Source organism: Triticum dicoccoides, chromosome 1A, assembly GCF_002162155.2.
Source record: "Triticum dicoccoides isolate Atlit2015 ecotype Zavitan chromosome 1A, WEW_v2.0, whole genome shotgun sequence".
Taxonomy (NCBI): Eukaryota; Viridiplantae; Streptophyta; class Magnoliopsida; order Poales; family Poaceae; genus Triticum; species Triticum dicoccoides.
The window spans coordinates 274,430,627-274,457,122 of record NC_041380.1 but is presented as its reverse complement, the minus strand read 5'-3'; positions in this window follow the sequence as shown (position 1 = coordinate 274,457,122).

Genomic DNA, 26,496 nt, shown 5'->3' with positions numbered 1-26,496 from the left:
GAGATCGATCTGCCTCATGTATTAAGGGAGATCGATCGGCATCCATGCATATGTGCAGGAGATGAATAAGGTTGGGAGAGAGACAGAGCTGGAGTGTTGGAGGAGGTGGTAGTGGAGTTGCTTCTAACAAATGGTGGGATAGGCTTGCTAGACAAACGAAGGGCACGCCCGCAATATCAATAAGAGAGGAGATGGCTGCTTGTTGTCTGTGCATGTGCGTGTGAGAGACGGGTCAGGAGGCATGCACGAATGATGAGAGGGATGATGTGGCTGTGGAAAGCAGACGTAACTACATAGGAAGATCAATCGCCCTTTGTAAGAGAAAGGAGAGACATAACTTGTGAGGTACGTCGATCGATGGGGGGGGGTAGTTAAAGTCGATCTAGGTATATGTTGGGAGATCGATCGGTATACATGCATGTGTGTGTTAGAAGCAAATGAGGCACGAGGAGAAGGATAGAGAGAGAGAGGGATGCATGTAGGAGGTGGTACGAGAGGCATACTATATCGAGGGGGAGGAGTGTGCGAGTACGAGAACGATGAAAAGAGTGGTGGGAGTGAGGCATGGACGGTGACAAGAGAAGAGGGGAAGCTTGTGTTTTTGCTAGGCACACCTGGTTAGAGAGGCATATCGATCGATGTGTGCCGTAAAGAAGGAGCTGGGGGGCCTACACACACCATGGGTGAACGACCTAAAGTGAAAAGACGAATTTGCGCGTTGGAGCTAGAGAATGCTGAGGGAGGGTGAGAGGGATGCGGGCGTGTGCATGCACAAGAGAAAGTTAGCGCTAGCTACAAAGATAAGAGGGTTGTGTGGGTGTAAAAGATGAATAGAGATCATATATACTTCATTGTAAAAAGTGAATTCAGATATTTGAAGAATTTATCATAGTGTTTCAAACCGACGGATGTGTGAATATATATAACGGTGATGCACATGGTGTGGTTATGAACATGGTATACTACATTTAATATATTTTATCTCTACTCTTATACAAAACGGAGTTGTTGATGATGGTGTGCCTGCCATCCTGCATTATAGGCCGTCTGATTTATATCTGGCAGATAGCAAGGAAACTATGATGGTTGAAGTTGGCAACAATCATGATTGTATATTCTTATTGAAATAGAGAAACGAATTCAAATTTAGTTCGAATTGCAGCGGTAGTATAGACATTTGGAATGCACTAAAATGTTGGTATGAGTAGGTTACATGCATTATACAGCAAGCGAAAATTTTTAATTGGACATAACATGGATTCATACTCCCTCCTTCCATCTATATAGGGCGTAATGAGATTTTTAAGACCGCCTTTGACTATTGACAAGATTAATAGTACATGACATGCACAATGTGAAAATTATATCATTGAAAGAACCTTTTGCAGACGAATTTAACGGTGTGCTTTGTGTAAGTTGCATGTCATATATCATTGCTCTAATATTTGGTCAAAGTTAGCCTCGAAAAACGCATTAGGCCCTATATAGATGGAAGGAGGGATTAGCTTTGAATAGCATTTGTATAGTAAAACGAGGCAAGACTCTCTCTTTGTGTGGTGTGAATAGTTTTATTTTTTTTCGTTTTCTTTTTGGTTTAGGGAAGCGCGAATTGATTTGGTACGTACAAGTACAATGTTACTACACATTAGGCTTGTCCCTAAAATTCAACCCGCGTCTTGTTATATCCCGAAAATTCAGATATCGTGCTCCCAAAACTAGCGCCTTCACAACTCGCGCCTTGCTATCCCGAAATTACAACGCGCGCGAAAACTCCCTCCAGCTACCAAATTCCGACACGCGAAATACCCCTTCTAACCCTGAGCCGAAAGGGCCGCTAGTTCAAATCGGCGGGGGGTACTTTTGTAACACACCCTACATTTTGGACAAGCGCATTCCTAAGTCATGCTTCACCCCCTCCCATCGCCCCCTTTTCGCCATTCGAAATCCCAGGCTGCCATAACCTCTCCGCTCCAGCCGCGAAACCCCACCCTCCTCCGTCTGCCACGTCACCGCTGCCCAGCCGGAGCCTCTTCCTCAACGACGTCATCCACCGCAACAGCTCGACATCCCTCGTCCACCTCCCCGGATGAGGATCCGTCGTCCATCTCATCGTCCCACCAGTTCAGCCGCCCCGTCCTCCACCTCCAAGGAGCTGCTCCGACGATCGTCTCCTCTATCGCGACTGCTCCATCCCCACAGCGCCGCCTTAACCTGCTCCACCGGAACCGCAGCATCCTCACCGACTCCTCGAACGAAGCCGAGGCCTACTCGGCGCCACCAAAGAGGTTGTACACTCATCGCATTGCACCTTCTCCTTAACTCGACCTCCCGACGCGGACGATGCTCCATCCCGCACCCCCATGGAGCGGCACCTTGAAGCCGGTGCCATGGGCGACATCTCCACGGCGGCTCTCCCCCAGTGCGAGGCCCCTTCGGCAGCAGCGTCCATACCAGCTGGATCTGCTGCTACTGCTCCGGCTCTCGCTCGATCGCTTGCTCGCCCAGCTGCTGCTGCTGCTCTTTCCCTCGCTCGTGCTGCTGCTCTGCTCCGATTGCCACACTTCAGTCGACTGAATCGACTTTTGGGTCAGTCGATTTTCAGGGGTTGGGGGGGCTCGCCGGAGTTAAGGAAGAACCACCCATAGCGGGGACGGGGGCTCGCCGTAGAGGTACCCCACTATCTATCTTAGGGTTCAGGGTGGGGGGCGGGGGGCCTAAAGGGCTGGCTGGGGCGGCGGTGGCGAGTTGTTTCGGGGCGGCGAGGCAGCGCTGGGGCCGGCGGTTCGGCCGGTGGTGGCTGGCAACTCAGGGGGGTGCAGGTTGAAGATGAACTGCAGGCCCTCCCTAAACTACATGTCAAGTGCCTCTCTGCTACCATTGCGTTCAGTTTCGACAGTAGCATTCAGATTCCACAGTAAATTTCATTTTCGACAGTTAAGTTCAGAGTCAACAGTTTTTACCTCATCTGTTGTAGTTAGGTGGTTTTTGGTGATGTTAATTTTACATCCATTTTACATCATCTATTGGAGATGCTATTAGAATCCCACTTGAGATTGACGATGTCTGTCTTGTGCTGCTTCAGCCTTGACATCTTACGGCTCACCGGAGCTGCTCCAACGACAGAACGATCCATCACAATAGAGCAGTGCCCTGGACGCCGTCTACAGATTCCTCAGATCTTCCTCCACACCTCCGACAGCCACCTCTGCCTCAACTGCTTCAGCGACCAACCCAATGATGCTGAGGGCGACACGGCTACGGCAAAGAGGTTGTACACTTGTTGCATCACTTATTACTATACATTCACATTGATCCATTAGGGCTATTTTGGTTCAACGGAAAAACATCGATCCACTAGTTGTTACCATCACTCTAAATTTCTGCATGCTCTCCTTACATAATCTCACCATATTTTTTTCGTATGCATGTCACTTATTGTACACAGTCATGTTGAACATGTAGAGAAAAAGAAAAGAGTTTTGCGCGGCAATATAATGTCATGCAGACATTGCTCCATGGTGGGTTCAATGGCAAACCCTCCCCACCCCTCTCTAGATTGTAATCCAGAGGAAGATATCTGTTCTGAGGCGGATTCGGACGCCACTGACCACTCCTATTTACCCCCCAAGGTGTTTGCTCTGCCTTGGCATGATGATGTTAGTCATATCATGCATATGTTGCCTTGCAGTGCCTACTTTTGACATCATATATGTCATCTGCTTAGTTTAGACATGTTCTGTAATGCCACCTATTTAGTTTCTATATCATATATGGGGATTATGCAGTCTCGTGTCTTTTAGCCAGCCATAATATATGTGAAAAGTGCAATGCCATCTTGTTTAACTAGGCATCATATATTTGAATGATATCTTGCCCATCCTTTTCCCCATTACATTTCCATTTGTCGACAATGTTTGTACATTAAACTACTCTTCCTGTGAATCAGCCATTTGGGTGGGAGATGGAAAATCTGGAGTGAAAACAAGGCCTTCAGAGCAGACAGTGCTACCTGTCGAAGAAGATCTCTTGTTGGGTCTCGATAGCTCCTCAGAGATGGATTCAGAGACAAGTGACCAGTCCTATTCCCCCACTGAGGTGTATGCTCTAACTTGGCACGGTTATACTGCTCATATCATGCATACGGTGTCTTGCATTGCATAGTTTAGACATCATATACACAATATTCAACACCATGTTCTTAGTTCAGACATCATATCAAATGCCCTCTGTTTAGCATATAAATCACATATGTGAATTACATGATGTGATCCTGATTACTTGGATAACATGTAGGTGAATTATGTCATGCAATCCTGTTTAGTTATTCATCATATCTTTGAATTATGTTATGCTATGCTATCCAGTTTAGATAGACATCATATATGTGAAATTATGTCATGCTATCTGTTTTAGTTAAACAATATACATGTCAACTATTCCATGCCCTATTTTTTCCACACTATCTATTGCATCTGTCTATCATACAATGTCTGTACATTCAACTATGTTTCTTGTTTATCAGCCATTTGAATTGGAGCGGGTGATGCCAGTATCTAGCGGACTAAAAACACGGTCTTCAAATAAAACAGTGCTACCTCTTGGTGGAGATAGCACCCCGGTTGTACATGCACAAGAACCAGCCCTACCACACATAACCCAAACTCTCCCAGATTGTACCCCTACTACGATGAACAGAGAACCAGCTTCACCCAATCTAACCCCAACCCCAGCCGATAGTAACCCAGTTCCTGTTGACACAGCACCATCTCCACCACAGAGCTCCCAAACAAGAGCAGTTAGTAAGGCAGCTCCAGTGCCCAAAGGGCCAGTACTATCACGGCGAACCCCAACTCCACCAGTTAGTACGCCTATTCCTGTGGAGGAAGCACAACCAGCTAGTCGTAGTTTAGCATCTATCACATTTGATGTTGTTAAATCGTATGTGCGTATCATCCCATCTTGGAAATATTATACTGAAGATGAAGGGAAATGCCAGTTGTAGGTGTTTGTCCAGGAGTTATGTGTAAGTAATGTTATTCATGGCAATTACTTTGCTTCGTCCCGTACATCCTACCTCCATGATGGTTATAATACAACAAATTTTCCCATTTTTCTCTATAGAGAAGGACCGATTTGGAAACTCAGGATGAGGTAACCTGTGCTAATACCTCCGCTATCTTCAAGAATGCTTGGTGGCAGTATCTGAATTACATGAAGAAAACATACTTCACCGGCAAAGAAACTCATCAAATTCCCTTACGTTCTCCTAAGACACATTTACTGGACGATGACTGGGAACGCCTTGTTCTGTATTGGTCCTGAACCAAGAATGTGGTAAGGTCTATGAGCTCATTTTCTATTTTTAAGTATTATATTCTTGCGTCTTACTGTACTCTGTTCATGTAGAAAAAGTGCCTAAACCTGAAGAACAACTGTTCTAATTTAAGATTCCATTGCTACCATAGGACATAGATATATGTTTGTTTGATTCTTTTATTATGTACTAGTACTTGGCAATAGAAGACTTGGTAGTTTAATCTTGTCCACCTTACTAGTGAACTGGTTCACCGAAATGAGTTTCATATACTAGTACATGCTAAACTTGTTATGTGTCTGCTTGTTTCTTCTTTTAGAATGCTAATAGAATATTGGGGAAGAGTGCCTTATTAAGCAACGGTAAAGGAAGTAATGCAGATAAGGTTCAGGATGGTGACACATCCTGTCTTGGTTTAGTGTCGAAGTTACTGGCCACTACCGCTTGCACAAGCTATTCAAACTCAATGTCTGAATCAGTTCGGTTTCTTGAATCTCAACTACAAGCTGAAAGACATCGATCAGCTGTGCTGCGACAAGAGGCGGAAGGACTGCGGAAGTCCCTGGAGCATTCAAATTCATACTTTCTGGTGCAACGTCAAGCGTTGGAGGATTTTAGCGCCAAACAGGACAAAGCTAATCAGCTTGCTAAGCTTATTGCCAGCATGGTGGATACCCAGGATAACGTTTCTTGAGCTCTTCTGAAGTTGTTTCAGTTATGCTCTTGTTTTACTGCCGCGTTTATTTGCACTGGTGGCCAATTTTGACGGCCAGTGTATATGATATGTTGCTTTGTTCCCTATATTTGCACTGGTGGCGAACTTTGATGCCCAGTGGATGTAATATGTGTAATAGCCGTGATAGCCTAGCGTTAGTTGCTTGCTTATTTATTTCCTTGTTGTCTTGTTTATTTCTTTGCTTGTAGTCATTGTAGTTCTTTTTCCGCGGTTAACTAGTGGATGCAATAACCTATTTTTTAAACTAGGCCACAATAACCATGGGCTAATATTTACTGTAGTGACACTGGGCCTCCTACGGGCCGTAGAAACAGTGGGCCTTCTACGGGCCATAGAAACAGTAGGCCTTCTACAGGCCGTAGAAACAATGGGCCTTCTACGGGTCGTATCATCAATGGGCCTTATACGGGCCGTATGATCGATTGGCCAAACATGGGCCAATAACAGGCCGCATTATGGCCGTAAACGGGCTAGAGTTGGAATCGTCCGTTCATGGGCCGACCGTAACGGGCCATTGTTAATAGGCCGTATTTTATGACGCTATGAAAACGGCCCAACGTATTAACGGACCACAAATGGGCCGACTGGAACCACGGGCTGAATTTGGCCCACAAGCAGAAAATGACAGTAACATGCCGTAAGTAAACGAATGCTGGAAATGAGCCCAAGAATAAATGGGCTCTGAGAAGGCCAAAAGATAACATGGGCTGGAAACGGCCCAACGGAATAATGGGCCGTTAATGGGTATAAAGTGATAGACTGTTCATTACGGGCCAGTTTCACCACGGGCCGTTAATGGGTGTAAAGTGATACACTATTCATTATAGGCCAGTTTCACCACGGGCCGTTAATAGGCCATGAGTTACATAGGGCCTCATATGAGCCGAAAGACGTCATGGGCCAGAAGTGAAAACGGGCTGGAATCATATTGGATGGCCCAGATGACGCTACTGGGCCTAATTCGGATAGGGCATAACGGGCCTTGGGTTAGCGGGCTGTAAATGGGCTATATACGAACAAGCCGTTAACAGGCTTTACATGGGCCGGCCCGCCACCTTTTGACCAAGTCAAACGGGCCGGCCTTTTCACAAGAATGCGCCTCTGTTGGGCCGTGCCACGTATCGACGTATCATAGACGCCTATCTGACTCACTGACGAGCTGACACGTGTTTCGTCCGGCCAATAAGAATTTTACACGTGGAAATTTCCCATTGGTCGGGGCTGTTGACGGGTTATCGGATCCAAAACCCGACCCGATAGCTTAACGGTGTTCCGTTACGGTGGATGCCACGTGTCGGTCACCCTTGACGAAATCACTTCTGTGATGCGCGATTTATCGTCATGGAAATGGACACTTCCGTGATGATAATTTTGGTAATGTCATGGAACACTTCTATGATAGCATAGGTATGACTATCTTGATTCGGTCATAAATTTGTCATGGATGTACATGCATGACAAAAAACGCAACCTACTGTGACAAACATGTATCATCACGAAAGTGTATTTTTTTTGTAGTGATACCACCTGGCGCCGAGAACTCTTTTGGGTTCCCTTGGCCTTCTTCTTGGTCTTCTCCGGCACCTTGTAAGGAGCCGGAGTCAGCATCTCCGTCAGGAGAGCATCCGCATTATCTTTGGGCAGAGGGGCCGGACAGTTAATCTGCCCCGACGTCTCCACCCAGTCCTGTCAAAGGCATGGAGCTCAGACCCCGCACATGGTTAAGCTATGGGAAATAAATATCCTACCAGATGTATAGAACTCACCCAATTCGCAGGGTGCTTCACGCTTAGCCCGCAGTCCTCGGTAAGAGATGAATGGACCTCGGCGCCCTTGAACAGCACCCTCCAGGCGTCCTAGTGCATCGTGTCGAAGAGCTCGCTTAGAGTCTGGTGCTGGGCCGGGTTGAACTCCCATAAATTGAAATCCCGTTGTTGACACGGGAGGATCCGGCAGAAGAGCATGACTTGGACTATGTTGACAAGCCTAAGCTTCTTGCTTATCATATTCTAGATACATTTCTGGAGTCCGTCCAGCGCCACCGATGAACCCCAGGACAGGCCCTTCTCCTTCTAGGAAGTGAGCTGCATGGGGATTCCAGATCGAAACTCGGGGGCCGGCACCCAGTTGGTGTCGCACGGCTCGGTGATGTAGAACCTCGGTGATGTAAACGGAGAGGTATCTCTGGGCCCACTCGGTAGGACATCATCATATGCGCAATGTGACCAAGGAGTTGATCACGAGATGATGTGTTACGGAACGAGTAAAGTGACTTGCCGGTAACGAGATTGAACAAGGTATTGGATACCGACGATCGAGTCTCGGGCAAGTAAAATACCAATAGACAAAGGGAATTGAATACGGGATTGATTAAGTCCTTGACATCGTGGTTCATCCGATGAGATCATCGTGGAACATGTGGGAGCCATCATGGGTATCCAGATCCCGCTGTTGGTTATTGACCGGAGAATGTCTCGGTCATGTCTGCATGTCTCCCGAACCCGTAGGGTCTACACACTTAAGGTTCGATGACGCTAGGGTTATAAAGGAAGCTTGTATGAGGTAACCGAATGTTGTTCGGAGTCCCGGATGAGATCCCGGACGTCACGAGGACTTCCGCAATGGTCCGGAGGTAAAGATTTATATATGGGAAGTCCTGTTTTGGTCACCGGAAAAGTTTCGGGCGATATCGGTATTGTACCGGGACCACCGGGAGGGTCCCGGGGTCCACCAAGTGGGGCCACCTGCCCCAGAAGGTTGCGTGGGCCAAGTGTGGGAGGGGACCAGCCCCTAGGAGGGCTGGTGTGCCCCCCACAAGGGGGCCAAGGCACAAGGGAGAGTGGGAGGGGGCAAACCCTAGTCCAGATGGGCCTTAAGGCCCATATTGGTGCGCCTCCCTCTCCTCTCCCCCCTTGGCCGCCTCCCCTTTGCCATCTAGGGCTGGCCGCACCCCTTGGGGGTGGGAAACCCTAAAGGGGGCGCAGCCCCCCCTCTCCCCTATATATAGTGAGGCCTAGGGCTGCCCATAATACATGAGTTCTCTCCCTCTTGGTGCAGCCCTGCCTCTCTCCCTATTCCTCCTCTCCCATGGTGCTTGGCGAAGCCCTGCGGGATTGCCACGCTCCTCCACCACCACCACGCCGTTGTGCTGCTGCTGGATGGAGTCTTCCTCAACCTCTCCCTCTCTCCTTGCTGGATCAAGGCGTGGGAGACGTCACCGGGCTGTACGTGTGTTGAACGCGGAGGTGCCGTGCGTTCGGCACTTGATCATCGGTGATCTGAATCACGACGAGTACGACTCCATCAACCCCGTTCACTTGGACGCTTCCTCTTAGCGATCTACAAGGGTATGTAGATGCTCTCTCCTTCTACTCGTTGCTGGTCTCTCCATAGATAGATCTTGGTGACGCATAGGAAAATTTTGAATTTCTGCTACGTTCCCCAACAGTGGTATCAGAGCTAGGTCTATTGCGTAGATTCTTTGCACGAGTAGAACACAAAGTAGTTGTGGGCGTTGATTTTGTTCAATATGCTTACCGTTACTAGTCCAATCTTGTTTCGACGGTATTGTGGGATGAAGCGGCCCGGACCGACCTTACACGTACTCTTACGTGAGACAGGTTCCACCGATTGACATGCACTTGGTGCATAAGGTGGCTAGCGGGTGCCAGTTTCTCCCACTTTAGTCGGAACGGATTCGATGAAAAGGGTCCTTATGAAGGGTAAATAGCAATTGGCATATCACGTTGTGGTTTTGCGTAGGTAAGAAACGTTCTTGCTAGAAACCCATAGCAGCCACCTAAAACATGCAACAACAATTAGAGGACGTCTAACTTGTTTTTGCAGGGTATGTCATGTGATGTGATATGGCCAAAAGGATGTGATGAATGATATATATGTGATGTATGAGATTGATCATGTTCTTGTAATAGGAATCACGACTTGCATGTCGATGAGTATGACAACCGGCAGGAGCCATAGGAGTTGTCTTTATTTTTTGTATGACCTGCGTGTCATTGAAGAACGCCATGTAAACTACTTTACTTTATTGCTAAACGCGTTAGTCATAGAAGTATAAGTAGTCATTGGCGTGACAACTTCATGAAGACACGATGATGGAGATCATGATGATGGAGATCATGGTGTCATGCCGGTGACAAGATGATCATGGAGCCCCGAAGATGAAGATCAAAGGAGCTATATGATATTGGCCATATCATGTCACTACTCTATTTGATTGCATGTGATGTTTATCATGTTTATGCATCTTGTTTGCTTAGAACGACGATAGTAAATAAGATGATCCCTTACAAAATTTCAAGAAGTGTTCTCCCCTAACTGTGCACCGTTGCTACAGTTCGTCGCTTCTAAGCACCACGTGATGATCGGGTGTGATGGATTCTTACGTTCACATACAACGGGTGTAAGACAGTTTTACACAGCGAAAACACTTAGGGTTAACTTGACGAGCCTAGCATGTGCAGACATGGCCTCGGAACACGGAGACCGAAAGGTCGAGCATGAGTCGTATGGTAGATATGATCAACATGAAGATGTTCACCGATGATGACTAGTCCGTCTCACGTGATGATCGGACACGGCCTAGTTGACTCGGATCATGTGATCACTTAGATGACCAGAGGGATGTCTATCTAAGTGGGAGTTCATAAGATGAACTTAATTATCCTGAATATAGTCAAAAGACTTTTTGCAAATTATGTCGTAGTTCACGCTATAGTTCTACTGTTTTAGATATGTTCCTAGAGAAAATATAGTTGAAAGTTGAAAGTAGCGATTATGCAGACAGTAGATAGCTTATGTCCTTAATGCACCGCTTAGTGTGCTGAACCCCAAACGTCGTTTGTGGATGTTGCGAACATCGGACATACACGTTTTGATAACTACGTGATAGTTCAGTTAAACGGTTTAGAGTTGAGGCACCAAAGACGTTTTTCGAAACGTCACGGAACATATGAGATGTTTCAAGGGCTGAAATTGGGATTTCAGGCTCGTGCCCACGTCAAGAGGTATGAGACCTCCGACGATTTTCTTAGCCTGCAAACTAAGGGAGAAAAGCTCAATCGTTGAGCTTGTGCTCAGATTGTCTGAGTGCAACAATCACTTGAATCGAGTGGGAGTTGATCTTCCAGATAAGATGGTGATGTTTCTCCAAAGTCATTACCACCAAGCTGCTAGAGCTTCGTGATGAACTATAATATATCAGGGACATATATGATGATCCTTGAGATATTCGCGATGTTTGACACCGCGAAAGTAGAAATCAAGAAGGAGCATCAATTGTTGATGGTTGGTGAAACCACTAGTTTCAAGAAGGGCAAGGGCAAGAAGGGATACTTCATGAAACGGCAAATCAGCTACTGCTCCAGTGAAGAAACCCAAGGTTGAACCCAAACCCGAGACTAAGTGCTTCTGTAATAAGGGGAACAGTCACTAGAGCAGAATTACCCTAGATACTTGGTAGATAAGAAGGCTGGCAAGGTCGATAGAAGTATATTGGATATACATAATGTTAATGTGTACTTTACTAGTACTCCTAGTAGCACCAGGGTATTGGATACCGGTTCGGTTGCTAAGTGTTAGTAACTCGAAATAAAAGCTACGAAATAAACGGAGACTAGCTAAAGGTGAGCTGACGATATATGTTGGAAGTGTTTCCAAGGTTGATATGATCAAGCATCACACGCTCCCTCTACCACCGGGATTGGTGTTTGCGTTGAGCATAGACATGATTGGATTATGTCTATCGCAATACGGTTATTCATTTAAGGAGAATAATGGTTACTCTATTTTGAATAATACCTTCAATGGTCTTGCACCTAAAGGAATGGTTTATTGAATCTCGATCGTAGTGATACACATTTTCATGCCAAAAGATATAAGATAGTAATGATAGTACCACTTACTTGTGGCACTGCCATGTAAGTCATAATGGTATAAAACGCATGAAGAAGCTCCATGTTGATGGATCTTTGGACTCACTCGTTTTTGAAAAGTTTGAGACATGCGAACCATGTCTATTGGTGTATATGCATGAAGAAACTCCATGCAAATGGACCGTTCGGACTCACTTGATTTTGAATCACTTGAGATATGCAAATCATACCACATAGGCAAGATGACTGAAAAGCCTCGGTTTCAATAAGATGGAACAAGATAGCAACTTGTTGGAAGTAACACATTTTGATGTGTGCAGTCCAATAAATGCTGAGGCATGCAGTGAATATCGTTATGTTCTTACTTCACAGATGATTCGAGTAGATGTTGAGAATATTTACTTGATGAAACACAACTCTGAATTATTGAATGGTTCAAGTAATTTCAGAGTGAAGTAGAAGATCATTGTGACAAGAGGATAAAATGTCTATGATACGATCATAGAGATGAATATCTGAGTTACGAGTTTTGGCACACAATTAAGACATTGTGGAAATTGTTTCATAATTAATACCGGCTGGAACACCATAGTGTGATGGTGTGTCCGAACATCATAGTTGCACCCTATTGGATATGGTGCGTACCATGATGTCTCTTATCGAATTACCACTGTCGTTCATGGGTTAGGCATTAGAGACAACCACATTCACTTTAAATAGGGCACCACGTAATTCCGATGAGATGACACCGTATGAATTATGGTTTAGAGAAACCTAAGTTGTCGTTTCTTAAAGGTTTGGGGCTGCGACGCTTATGTGAAAAAGTTTCAGGATTAAGCTCGAACCCAAAGCGGATAAAATACATCTTCATAGGACACCCAAAACAGTTGGGTATACCTCCTAATTCAGATCCGAAAGCAATATGAATTGTTTCTAGAATCGGGTCCTTTCTCGAGGAAAGGTTTCTCTCGAAAGAGTTGAGTGGGAGGATGGTGGAGACTTGATGAGGTTATTGAACCATCTCTTCAACTAGTGTGTGGCAGGGCACAGGAAGTTGTTCCTGTGGCACCTACACCAATTGAAGTGGAAGCTTATGATATTGATCATGAAACTTCGGATCAAGTCACTACGAAACCTCGTGGGATGACAAGGATGCGTACTACTTCAGAGTAATCCTATCTTGAAGGTCATGTTGCTAGACAACAATGAACCTACGAGCTATGGAGAAGCGATGGTGGGCCCGGATTCCGATAAATGGCTTGAGGCCATAAAATCCGAGAGAGGATCCATGTATGTGTATACTTTGGCAGAACGGCTCGATGGTCGTAAGGCTAATGAGTACAGATGGATTTCAAAAGGAAGACGGACAATGATGGTAAATGTCACCATTAAGAAAGCTCGACTTGTCGTTAAGATGTTTTTCGACAAGTTCAAGGAGTTGACTACGATGAGATTTTCTCACTCGTAGCGATGCTAAGAGTCTGTTGGAATTATATTAGCGATTACTGCATTATTTATGAAATCTTGCAGATAGGATGTCAAAACATTGTTTCCTCGACGATTTTAATGAGGAAAGGTTGTATGTGATACAACCGGAAGGTTTTGTCAATCCCGAAAGGTGCTAATAAGTATGCAAAGCTCCAGCAATCCTTCTAAGGACTGGAGTGAGCATCTCGGAGTTGGAATGTGTGCTTTGATGATGATCAAAGATTTCGGGTTTGTACAAAGTTTATGAGAAACTTGTATTTCCAAAGAAGTGAGTGGGAGCACTATAGAATTTCTGATGAATACATGTTGATCAGAAATGATGTAGAATTTCTGGAAAGCATATAGGGTTATTTTGAAAGTGTTTTTCAATAGAAAGCCTGGATTAAGCTACTTGAACATTGAGCATCAAGATCTATAAGGATAGATCAAAATGCTTAATAATACTTTCAAATGAGCACATACCTTGACATGATCTTGAAGGTGTTCAAGATGGACCAGTCAAAGAAGGAGTTCTTGCCTGAGTTGTAAGGTACGAAGTTAAGACTTAAAGCTCGACCACGGCAGAATAGAGAGAAAGGGCGAAGGTCGTCCCCTATGCTTGAGACGTAGGCTCTTCAGTATGCTATGCTGTGTACCGCACCTGAAGTGTGCCTTGCCATGAGTCAGTCAAGGGGTACAAGAGTGATCCAAGAAAGGCTCACATGACAGCGGTCAAAGTTATCCTTAGTAACTAGTGGACTAAGGAATTTTCTCGATTATGGAGGTGGTAAAAGAGTTCGTCGTAAAGGTTACGTCGATGCAAGCTTAACACCTATCTGGATAGCTCTGAGTAGAGAGACCGGATACATATAATGGAGCAATAATTTAGAATAGCTCAAAGTAGAACAGTTATTTGGAATAGCTCCAAATAGAGCGTGGTAGCTGCATCTAGGAGATGACATAGAGATTTGTAAAGCACACACGGATCTGAAAGGTTCAGACCCGTTGACTAAAACCTCTCTCACAAGCAACATGATCAAACATAAAACTCATTGAGTGTTAATCACATAGTGATGTGAACTAGACTACTGACTCTAGTAAACTCTTGGGTATTAGTCACATGGCGATGTGACCTGTGAGTGTTAATCACATGGCGATGTGAACTAGATTATTGACTCTAGTGCAAGTGGGAGACTGTTGGAAATATGCCCTAGAGGCAATAATAGAAGTATTATTATTATATTTCCTTGTTCATGATAATTGTCTTTTATTCATGCTATAACTGTATTATCCGGAAATCGTAATACACGTGTGAATACATAGACCACAATATGTCCCTAGTGAGCCTCTAGTTGACTAGCTCGTTGTGATCAATAGATAGTCATGGTTTCCTGGCTATGGACATTGGATGTCGTTGATAACGGGATCACATCATTAGGAGAATGATGTGATGGACAAGACCCAATCCTAAGACTAGCACAAAAGATCGTGTAGTTCATTTGCTAGAGCTTTGCCAATGTCAAGTATCTCTTCCTTTGACCATGAGAGCGTGTAACTCCTGGATACCGTAGGAGTGCTTTGGGTGTATCAAACGTCACAACGTAACTGGGTGACTATAAAGGTGCACTACAGGTATCTCCGAAAGTATCTATTGTTTTATGCGGATCGAGACTGGGATTTGTCACTCCGTGTAAACGGAGAGGTATCTCTGGGCCCACTCGGTAGGACATCATCATATGCGCAATGTGACCAAGGAGTTGATCACGAGATGATGTGTTACGGAACGAGTAAAGTGACTTGCCGGTAACGAGATTGAACAAGGTATTGGATACCGACGATCGAGTCTCGGGCAAGTAAAATACCAATAGACAAAGGGAATTGAATACGGGATTGATTAAGTCCTTGACATCGTGGTTCATCCGATGAGATCATCATGGAACATGTGGGAGACATCATGGGTATCTAGATCCCGCTGTTGGTTATTGACCGGAGAACGTCTCGGTCATGTCTGCATGTCTCCCGAACCCATAGGGTCTACACACTTAAGGTTCGATGACGCTAGGGTTATAAAGGAAGCTTGTATGAGGTAACCGAATGTTGTTCGGAGTCCCGGATGAGATCCCGGACATCACGAGGAGTTCTGGAATGGTCCGGAGGTAAAGATTTATATATGGGAAGTCCTGTTTTGGTCACCGGAAAAGTTTCGGGCGATATCGGTATTGTACCGGGACCACCGGGAGGGTCCCGGGGTCCACCAAGTGGGGCCACCTGCCCCAGAAGGTTGCGTGGGCCAAGTGTGGGAGGGGACCAGCCCCTAGGAGGGCTGGTGCGCCCCCCACAAGGGGGCCAAGGCGCAAGGGAGAGTGGGAGGGGGCAAACCCTAGTCCAGATGGGCCTTAAGGCCCATATTGGTGCGCCTCCCTCTCCTCTCCCCCCTTGGCCGCCTCCCCTTTGCCATCTAGGGCTGGCCGCACCCCTTGGGGGTGGGAAACCCTAAAGGGGCGCAGCCCCCCCTCTCCCCTATATATAGTGAGGCCTAGGGCTGCCCATAATACATGAGTTCTCTCCCTCTTGGTGCAGCCCTGCCTCTCTCCCTATTCCTCCTCTCCCATGGTGCTTGGCGAAGCCCTGCGGGATTGCCACGCTCGTCCACCACCACCACGCCGTTGTGCTGCTGCTGGATGGAGTCTTCCTCAACCTCTCCCTCTCTCCTTGCTGGATCAAGGCGTGGGAGACGTCACCGGGCTGTACGTGTGTTGAACGCGGAGGTGCCGTGCGTTCGGCACTTGATCATCGGTGATCTGAATCACGACGAGTACGACTCCATCAACCCCATTCACTTGAACGCTTCCGCTTAGCGATCTACAAGGGTATGTAGATGCTCTCTCCTTCTACTCGTTGCTGGTCTCTCCATAGATAGATCTTGGTGACGCGTAGGAAAATTTTGAATTTCTGCTACGTTCCCCAACACTTCAGCCACAGACCGAAGTGGGGCCGGATGCGGAGGAAAGCCTCGCACACCATGATGAACGCCGAGATGTTGAGGATGAAATTCGGGGCCAGATAATGAAACTCTAGCCCGTAGTAGAACATAAGGCCGCGGACGAATGGATGGAGGGGAAACCCCAGTCCGTGGAGGAAGTGATGGAGGAAAACCACCCTCTCGTGAGGTTCCGGGGTAGGGACGATCTGCACCGCAGCTAGCTGCCGATGCGCAATATCCGCGGCTAAGTATCCGATTCCGCTTAGCTTTTTGATGTGTCCCTCCGTAAGGAGGAAGCAATCCACTTGCCTCCCACTCCGGACATGTTTGGAGAAGGTTGAGGAGAAGGATGTGGACTTGGGCGTTGGAGCTCGAGTGCGCAAGAATGGATGAGCAAGGAGGAAGAAGGCATGGGTAAAAAAAGGTGAGACCTTATTGTAAGTGCATCTAGTGCCACCCCTAGTTGGTTTTGGAGTATTGACGACAAACCTAGTTGAGGGACTAATGTGTTTGTGAGAATTGCAGGAAAACATAGGTAGAAGTCCCTCATTGATTCGGTTTTACTACCAGAGATGACCCCTAAAAATGTATGAAGACATTGAAGACAAAGGTGGTTTATTAAGATATTCACATTGAAGACTATGACAGAAGAAGACACGTTATGAAGCCTATGGAGCTCGAAGACCTAGATCTTTCGTAGTTCTTCTTCTTTTGTGTTGAGTCATAGGAACCACCGTACTGTTAAGTGGAGTCCAGGAGAACCAGTCAGAATGACTGAAGTGATGCCTAAATCAAAAACCTATGTCTTCGAGCAAAGACAATGAGAGCGAATCTTGTCCACAGTCGGACAAGTCAGCTTTGCTTGTAGCCCAAGCAAAGTTGCCATGAGAGTTTGAAATCTGACCATTGAGACACGTGTCAGTTCCTTAGTGACCCAGGGTCATTTCGAACAAATCAGGTCGGGTTGCCAAGTGGCTATAAATAGCCCACCCCCACAACCATTAACGGTTGGCTGCTCAGATTTCAGTGCACGGCTTTTGTCGTTTGAAAGCAACCCACATCGAAGCCTTTGAGAGAATCTCTAGTGAGGAGAAAAGCCCTAACCACCCAGAGCCAGAGCAAATTGGGCATCACCTAAGTCTTCTTGTCTGTGTGATCTGAAGACTTATTACACTTGAGGACTGTGAATCCTCCAGACGGTTAGGCGTCACGTTCAGAGCATCCAAGAGACATTGTGGATTGCCAGTGAACGAAGTTTGTGAAGGTTTGGGAGTCTACCTTGAAGACTTACCAGAGTGATTGGGCGAGGACTAAGTGACCTTAGCTCAAGGAGAATACGGTGAGGACTTGGTGTCCTGAACTGTGTGTTCAGGACTGGGTGTCCGGGACTGTGTGTCCTAAGGTTTAAATACCTAGCCGGTCCAACCAAACGTACAGTTGTCACAGCAACTGGAACTGGTCCAACATATCATTGTCTTCAACGAGTCACTAATTTCATCTTCACTTCTTTTTCTTACTATTACACATTGTGAAGCCATTGCTTGCTTGCTTTATCTTTTGTCTTCACAACGTGAATGTATGAACTTTTTGGCTTCATAACTTCTTCCTACCTGATCCTTATTACACTGAAGCTCTTTGTCATTGTGCTTTCACTCTATTGAATACATGACCATGGCTGGCCTAGTGTAATCTAACTTCCGCTGCATAGTAATAGGCATAATCTTCATTGTTTGTCTTCATAACTCTCATGTTTTGAAGACTTCCATAAAAATCGCCTATTCACCCCCCTCTAGTCGATATAACGCACTTTCAATTGGTATCAGAGCAAGGTGCTCCCTTGTTCTGTGTGATTTGGTTTAACCACCTAGAGTTTTAGCTATGTTGACTGCAGGGGTAATCAAAGTCTCCGCTGCGTGCCCCGTCTTCGATGGAACTGAATATCCCTACTGGAAGAATAAGATGCGCATGCATCTTGAAGCCATTGACGTCGATCTATGGTATGTTGTCGAGAACGACGTTCCCAAGGCTGGAGAAGGTGTCACTGCTGCTGATGTCAAGAAGTTCACTCAACTGGACTCTACCGCCAAAAATATCATCTATGGCCATCTGACAAAAGGACGGTATGGCCGTGTGAGTGCCTTGAAGACATCCAAGCTGGTCTGGGACTGGCTCTCCAAGGTCAATGAAGGCGTCTCAACCCAGAGAGATCAAAGAATCAGTGTCCTTCGCAACCTCTTCAACCTCTTCAAGCGAAATGACAATGAGAATGTCCAGCACACATTTGACCGGCTCACTGACATCACAAATGAGCTTCAAGCCATCGGCGCCACTGAGATCACCAAACATGAAATCGTCAAGACGCTCCTGAGATCACTTGATAGTTCGTTTGACATCCTGGCCCTGATGATTCAAGAACGTCCTTATTTCAAGATACTTGATCCGTCTGACATACTTGAGAGGCTCAACACACATGAGTTTCAGTTTTCTGAGAAAAGAGATATCTACGGTCCAAACTATGGGCGAACTCGTGCCTTGAAGGAAAAAGTTGTTTCCTCATCTGAAGAAGAATCTGACTACAGTTCTGATGATCCTGAAGACATTGGAAGAGAACTTGCAATGCTAGTGAAGAAGTTCCAAAAATTCACCAAGAAGAAAGGCTTCAGAAAATCTTCACGATCAAGCTCAAGGAATGATGAAGCTTCTGCTCATGACTACAAGAAGAAAACATGTCACAAGTGCAAGAAAACTGGACACTTCATCTCCGAGTGTCCACAGTGGGACAATGAGAACAGAAGGAAGAAGAAGAGCAAGGAATATGATTCTGATGACAAGAAGAAGAAGAAATACTCAAAGTCTTCTTCCAAGTCTTCCTCAAAGTCTTCATCACACAAGAAGAGCTCATCTGGCAAGGCACGTGCGTTTGTTGGCAAGGAGATGGATTCAGAGGAGGAGTCCGCATCTGAGGAGGCAGAGGTGGAGTCTGAGGAGGAGTCTGATTCTGGCATTGCGAGTCTGGCTACAACATACATCGCCAAGTCCATCTTCAACACTGAAGACAATGACTGCATCACCGACACCGAGGCAAATGACAATAACGACTCCACTCCTACCTACTGCTTCATGGCACGTGGTGCCAAGGTAAACACACGCACTACTCACTATCAAACATCTAGTGACGATGACTCTGACTGTGATTCAAAACCTAGCTACAAAACACTTGCTAAAATTGCAACTGAACAACAGAAAGCTATGGAACATATTCAAAAACTGTTAGACAGAAGCGATGATCTATTGGGTGCTGAAATGACTCGATCTGAATCCTTAACTGAAGACATAAAAAACCTTCATGTTAAGTATCAGGAACTTGAAGATCGTCTTGATACTCTCTCAACAACTCATGAAAAGCTTTCCTATGATTATCTTCAAAGGAAGCAAGAACTTGAGAAATTGAGAGCGGCTCATGAAGATCTTCAAAAGGAAAACGAGTCACTTCGCCCGAACAGATCAGTCCCGCTCAGGAAGGATTTGAACCACCATGTCTTAAATGCATTGAGCGTGATAATGCTACTTCTGTTGCTGAATGCTCCACTGCTACTGTTGTTGCAATATCTTCAACTGTTGATGTGGTAACTAACCCCTTTGCTGAGGATACCACTGCTATTGCTGATGAGAATGCTAGGTTGAATACATTGCTTGAAACAGGTATGTACAAAAGCCTTAAAGGACATCATACATTATGTGATGTCCTCAAGAAGCAGATTCTGAACCGAAACCCTAGGAAAGAAGGTGTTGGGTTCGTGAGGAAAATAAATGCAGATGGCTCTTACTGGAAACCTGAGCAGTACCCCAAAACCACATGGGTTGCTGCAAAGGAACTTTCAGCAGATCCATCCAATTTATCTGGCTTCACTTGTGCTAACCCCATTAACATTGATGAATCCTTTGATGCAAACTATAAAGTGTCTAGAAAATCTTCCTGTTCAGAATGGTGAAGTGTTTGCCAGGTACATTGGTACTAACTGCAGGAATGGACCGCCTATGAAGAAGATCTGGGTTCCAAAAAAGTGTCTAGAAAATCTTCCTGTGAATGTCTTCATGACACCTCACTTAAAGGAGACAAACCTCAGACCAAAGGCTTCATATGGTCCAAAGGCTTCATACAAACAGAGGACTCACCTGAGTCACACTAACGCAAATGTTTTGCAGGGAAATCATACTCAGGCATATGAATATGAGAACGGTTCTTCGAATCGTCATGTTCATATGACCAAAAATTATTCTGCTTATTCCTATGAGTATTATTGTCCACGTGCTAGACTGTTTGCTAAGGCTTCAAAGCCAAACTTCTTGGATGCTGCACTTAGACTTATTGCTTCTAAGCCACCCTTGAAGATGTGGGTGGTTAAGAAAGCTTAACTCTCTTTTGCAGGGAAAGGTCTCCAGCAGAAAAACAAAATCTTCTGACGCTATTGCTGGGGACCTTAAAAATCTTGTGGGGTGCAAGATAAAATGCCCAAATGGCATCGTTATGTACCTCGTTCCTGAATCGCATGCTACTTTCCCTATTAGTTCTAATCTGGATCTAAGTTTTCATAACCCACTGGTTCGTCAAATGTTTATGCTTCACAATTCTCTTCGTGAAGCCTATCCCCCTAACTGCACTGTAGGGTACGACACCAGCGACTTCAAAGTCTTCAGAATGGATTATTGACAGTGGGTGTACAAATCACATGACTGGCAAAAGAAGCCTTCTTATGGACTCAACATTACGTCCATCCGACAAGAGCCACATCACATTTGCTGACACTGGTAAAAGTAAGGTATTGGGTCTAGGTAGAGTTGCAATCTCAAAGGATCAACACATGGATAAAGTCATGCTTGTTGAATCCCTTGGCTTCAGCTTAATGTCTGTCGCAATGCTTTGCGATTTGAATATGATCGTAATGTTTGGAAAATATCGTTGCCTGGTACTAATGGAATCTGACAAGTCTCTAGTGTTTGAAGGGTATCGGAAAGGTGATTTGTACGTGGTAGATTTCTCAGCAGGACCACAACTTGCAGTATGTCTTCTTGCAAAAGCTTCAGAATGCTGGCTTTGGCATCGGAGGCTTGGGCATGCTGGCATGAGGAACCTCCACACCCTTGCGAAGAAGAAGCATGTCATAGGCATCGAGGGTGTCAAGTTCAAGAAAGATCACTTATGCGGTGCCTGTGAAGCAGGGAAGATGAAAAGGGCAAAACATCTTTCGAAGACAATCATGACTACTACTCAACCCTTCGAACTGCTCCACATGGATCTTTTCGGTCCCACTCACTACTCAACCTTTGCTACTACTGCTTGCCTCTATGGCTTCGTGATTGTTGATGATTACTCTAGATATACTTGGGTGCACATAATCCTTTACAAGACTGAAGTGCAGGATGTCTTCAGACGCTTCGCCAATCGAGCTATGAACAATTTTGGCGCCAAGATAAAGCACATAAGAAGTGACAATGGCACTGAATTCAAGAACACTGGCCTTGACACATATCTTGATACCTTGGGCATCACACGTGAATTCTCATCTCCATACACGCCACAGCAGAATGTCGTCGTCGAACGCAAGAACAGAACACTCATTGAGATGGCCAGAACAATGCTAGATGAATACAAGACTCCAAGAAAATTCTGGACTGAAGCCATTGACAATGCATGCCATACAATCAATCGTGTTTATCTTCACAAGCTTCTGAACAAGACATCTTATGAACTCCTAACTGGCAAGAAGCCAAATGTCAGTTACTTCAGAGTATTTGGCGCAAAGTGCTGGATCAAGGACCCACACCACACCTCAAAGTTTGCACCAAGAGCACATGAGGGCTTTATGCTAGGATATGGAAAGGATTCACACTCCTACAGAGTCTTCAATCTCTTCCATTACAAAGTGGTTGAAACAGTGGATGTGCGGTTTGATGAGACAAATGGTTCACAAAGAGAGCAACTGCCAAATGTGCTAGATGAAGTTCCAGCTAGTGAATCAATCAAGCTTATGGGAACTGGAGAGATTATACCTTCTGAAGCTCATCCTGAAGAAGAACTTATCATCTCAGCACCTGATCAACATGAAGACAATGCTCAGCCTGAAGACATTCCTCCCAACAATAACGCAGATCAGCAAGAGCAAAGTCTTCGCCCTGTACATCCTCGTGTTGCAAATGAAGTGCAGATTGACAGAATAATTGACAGCATCAATGCACCTGGTCCACTCACTCGTTCAAGGGCAACTCAGCTAGCAAACTTCTGTGGGCACTTCGCATTCGTCTCAATATCAGAAGCCAAGAAAGTTGAAGAAGCCTTCATGGAACCTGAATGGATTCAAGCTATGCAAGAAGAGCTTCAACAGTTTGAGCTGAATAATGTATGGGAACTGGTTAAGCGTCCTGATCCACGGAAGCACAACATAATAGGCTCCAAATGGATATACCGCAACAAGCAAGATGAGCATGGTCAAGTTGTCAGAAACAAAGCTCGTCTCGTTGCTCAAGGATATACTCCAGTGGAGGGCATTGACTTTGATGAAACATTTGCTCCTGTGGCAAGGCTTGAAGCTATACGCATACTGCTGGCTTATGCAAATCATCATAACATACTTCTATATCAAATGGATGTGAAAAGTGCCTTTCTCAATGGCAAGATTGAAGAAGAAGTGTATGTTGCACAACCGCCTGGCTTTGAAAATCCAACACATCCTGACATGGTATACAAGCTCAACAAGGCACTGTATGGCCTCAAACAAGCCCCTAGGGCCTGGTATGACACACTCAAGTACTTCCTGAAGAGCAAAGGCTTCATATCTGGTTCCCTGGATCCCACTCTTTTCACGAAGACATATGACGGTAAACTATTTGTGTGCCAAATATATGTGGATGACATTATCTTCGGTTGTACCAATCAGAAGTACAGTGAAGAGTTTGGATATATGATGCAAGAGCAATATCAGATGTCCATGATGGGGGAACTGAAGTTCTTCCTTGGTCTTCAAATACGACAACAACGCAATGGCATCTTCATATCTCAAGAAAAGTATCTCAAAGATTGCCTGAAGAAGTTCGGCATGCAAGACTGCAAAGGCTTCACAACACCAATGCCAGCCAAACATCATCTAGGTCCTGACGACAATGGTAAAGAGTTTGATCAAAAGGTATACCGCTCCATGATTGGTTCTTTGCTTTATTTATGTGCATCTAGGCCAGATATCATGCTTAGTGTTTGCATGTGTGCTCGATTTCAAGCGGCACCAAAGGAGTCGCATCACTTAGATGTGAAGCGAATTCTTCGATATTTGGCTCACACCCCAACTCTAGGATTATGGTATCCAAAGGGCTCAGAGTTTGATTTGGTTGGATTTTCGGATGCTGATTATGCTGGTGACAAAGTTGATCGAAAGTCTACATCAGGCACATGTCATTTTCTGGGACGATCGCTTGTATGTTGTTCTTCAAAGAAGCAGAACTGTGTATCTCTCTCCACTGCTGAATCTGAATACATTGCTGCTGGATCTTGCTGCGCTCAGCTTCTGTGGATGAAGCAAACACTCAAGGACTATGGCATTCATCTGAAGCAAGTTCCACTTTACTGCGACAATGAAAGCGCCATCAAGATTGCCAACAACCCAGTTCAGCACTCGAAGACAAAGCACATTGAAATTCGTCATCACTTTCTCAGAGATCATGTTGTGAAGGAAGACATTGATATCATACACGTCAACACTGAAGAGCAATTGGCGGATATCTTCACCAAGCCCTTGGATGGGAAGAGATTTTGCAAGTTACGGTGTGAGCTAAATATCTTGGAATCCTCAAATGTCCTGTGATCAGGCACACATCCTAACACTCATGCATATTGATGACTTAGATGTGCATCACAAAAAGTAAAGTATATCTTCATTCAATGAAGACATACATTCTAAGTGTGAATACATTAATGTGGAATTTGACTTCGGAGCGCCACGATAATTGTGCGCCGTGTCTGGGTCTAATACTTCCTATACGGTGGGTAACGCCACCACCAAACGTTCTATTTTGAAGTGTTTCACTCATGGCGTCACCTTGCAATATCTTCACATTTGATTGTCTTCACATTTGGTTTGGCTTTGAACATGTCTTCATGATTATCTTCACTACGTTGCTTGTATAGATATATATATATACTAGTGCTCTGTCCTCTACAGCATTCACTTATAGCTATGGCTTCGTGTTGAATCTTTTGAACTAAGTGAATGTGATCGGACCCCAAACTTCTCTATGCTTTCTATCTCAAACTCTATCTCTCTAAGTCATATGCATTCTGTTGAAACTGTCGAATGTCTTCACTGCGTCCTTGTCAGCTGAAGATATAGAGACAACCATAAAGCCCGTTTTTAGTGCTCATTCCTCCACATGAAATCCGGAGAAGCAGGAACGACCGCCCGACAATTTAGGCGTGCGTGGGACGTGGAACAAACCCCAAACATTCGCTAACTGGCCACGCGTTCCTCAAATGCGAACTGCCAGGGGCACCTATGTAATAGCACAGTGCCGCCCCTGAGCCTATAAATTCACACTTACCGCAGTCATTATCTCCTTCTCCCACCCTCGCAAGAACCCTAGCGCCACCGCTAGCACTCGACGACGCCAGAGACGAAGCGCTTCGCTGCCGCAACCTCTCCAACGCCATCCTCACGCTGACCGCGGACATCGTCCTCTCCGCCGTCGCCGTAGGTGTTTTCCGTCGCCAAGTTAGGGCACGGAGGACTGAACTGCTCGGCATCAACTCCCTTCCGTCTAGAAGTTCCAGTGTGGTAAATAAAACTTCTTTTTACAGCCTCTTTTGATCTCATGGTTCTGTCACTTCCTACCATAAGAAGTTTCTCTTCACAATAGTTAGATCTCTCACTGCATCTCATAACATGCCTAGTATATTCACTTGTGCTTCATAAAGTAGTTAGATTCCTCACTTGTACTAATCTGTGGGTTCGTACAAATCTGGAACCAACTTCTTATCTATGAGTGAATGTCTTCGCACGATGAGGTCAATGTCTTCTAAACTGATTAATCTTCAAAACCTTCTGAGAATGCATATGACCTCTTCCCCTTCCCTCGCACCTTAATGCTGTCACAGGTACATGTCCGTGGGAGAATCCTTCGGTTCTCATAGTCTGCATTCATTTGCAGAATTACTACAGCATCACATAAACTCTCCTGAAGCCAGTTCCTGTTGGTCTAGAAAAAGACAGCCTTTGAAGCCTTTCAAGTTAAAGTTTATGGCTTCAGAAGCAGCAGCAAGAAAGGGGGGCAGATGGAGACGTGAGGGAACTTCCAAGGATCTGCCTGAAGACTTGACAGAAATGTACAAAACAGATCCAGAAGAGAGCTATGGGCAGCGCAAGACCCGAATCCAATGGATTTGACGCTATTGGGCAGAACAGTGGTTCAAATACCGCTTCGTCACCCAGGAGTATGCTGAAAAGAATGCTATCAAGAGCCCATGGGGGGATATCTTATACAAGAACCTTGTACCCAGGACCAGAGATGAAGCCATTGCTCAAGGCTTCTACCCATGCATGGTCCGAGGACCACAGCCTGATGATGCACATCCGTCGTCACTTCTCTGGTGTCGTGACGACAATCTCTTCAAGCGCAACTTTCAGTTTGCCCAATAGTCAACGAAGCTAAACAAGAAGAAATTTGGGCTTGACTTCAACCCTGGTCCCTCCTCACCAAGGGCAGATGGCACATGCGACGCAGAACCCAATATTATCGGTCCGTTTGCCAATCTTGAGGGCCTGATCACTCACATCTTAGTCCGAGGGACTGCCGTAAATGACCCTCCAGCTGACTCTGAGTCTGATGAAGCTCCTGCTGTGCTGAAGCCAAAGCAGACAAAGAAACCAAAAGCTTCAAAGCCGGCACCTGCCTCAAAAATCTCAAGGGCGAAGCCATTGAAAACTGCACCTCCTGAAGTCAGTGTGCAGTCTGAAGACGTATCCCGCGTCTCCAAGCCCCGGAAAGAAAAGGAGTCCCAGCAACAAACCGGCAAAGAGCTCACAGCTGCTGCCATTCTGCGCAGTGAAGCCATGGATCT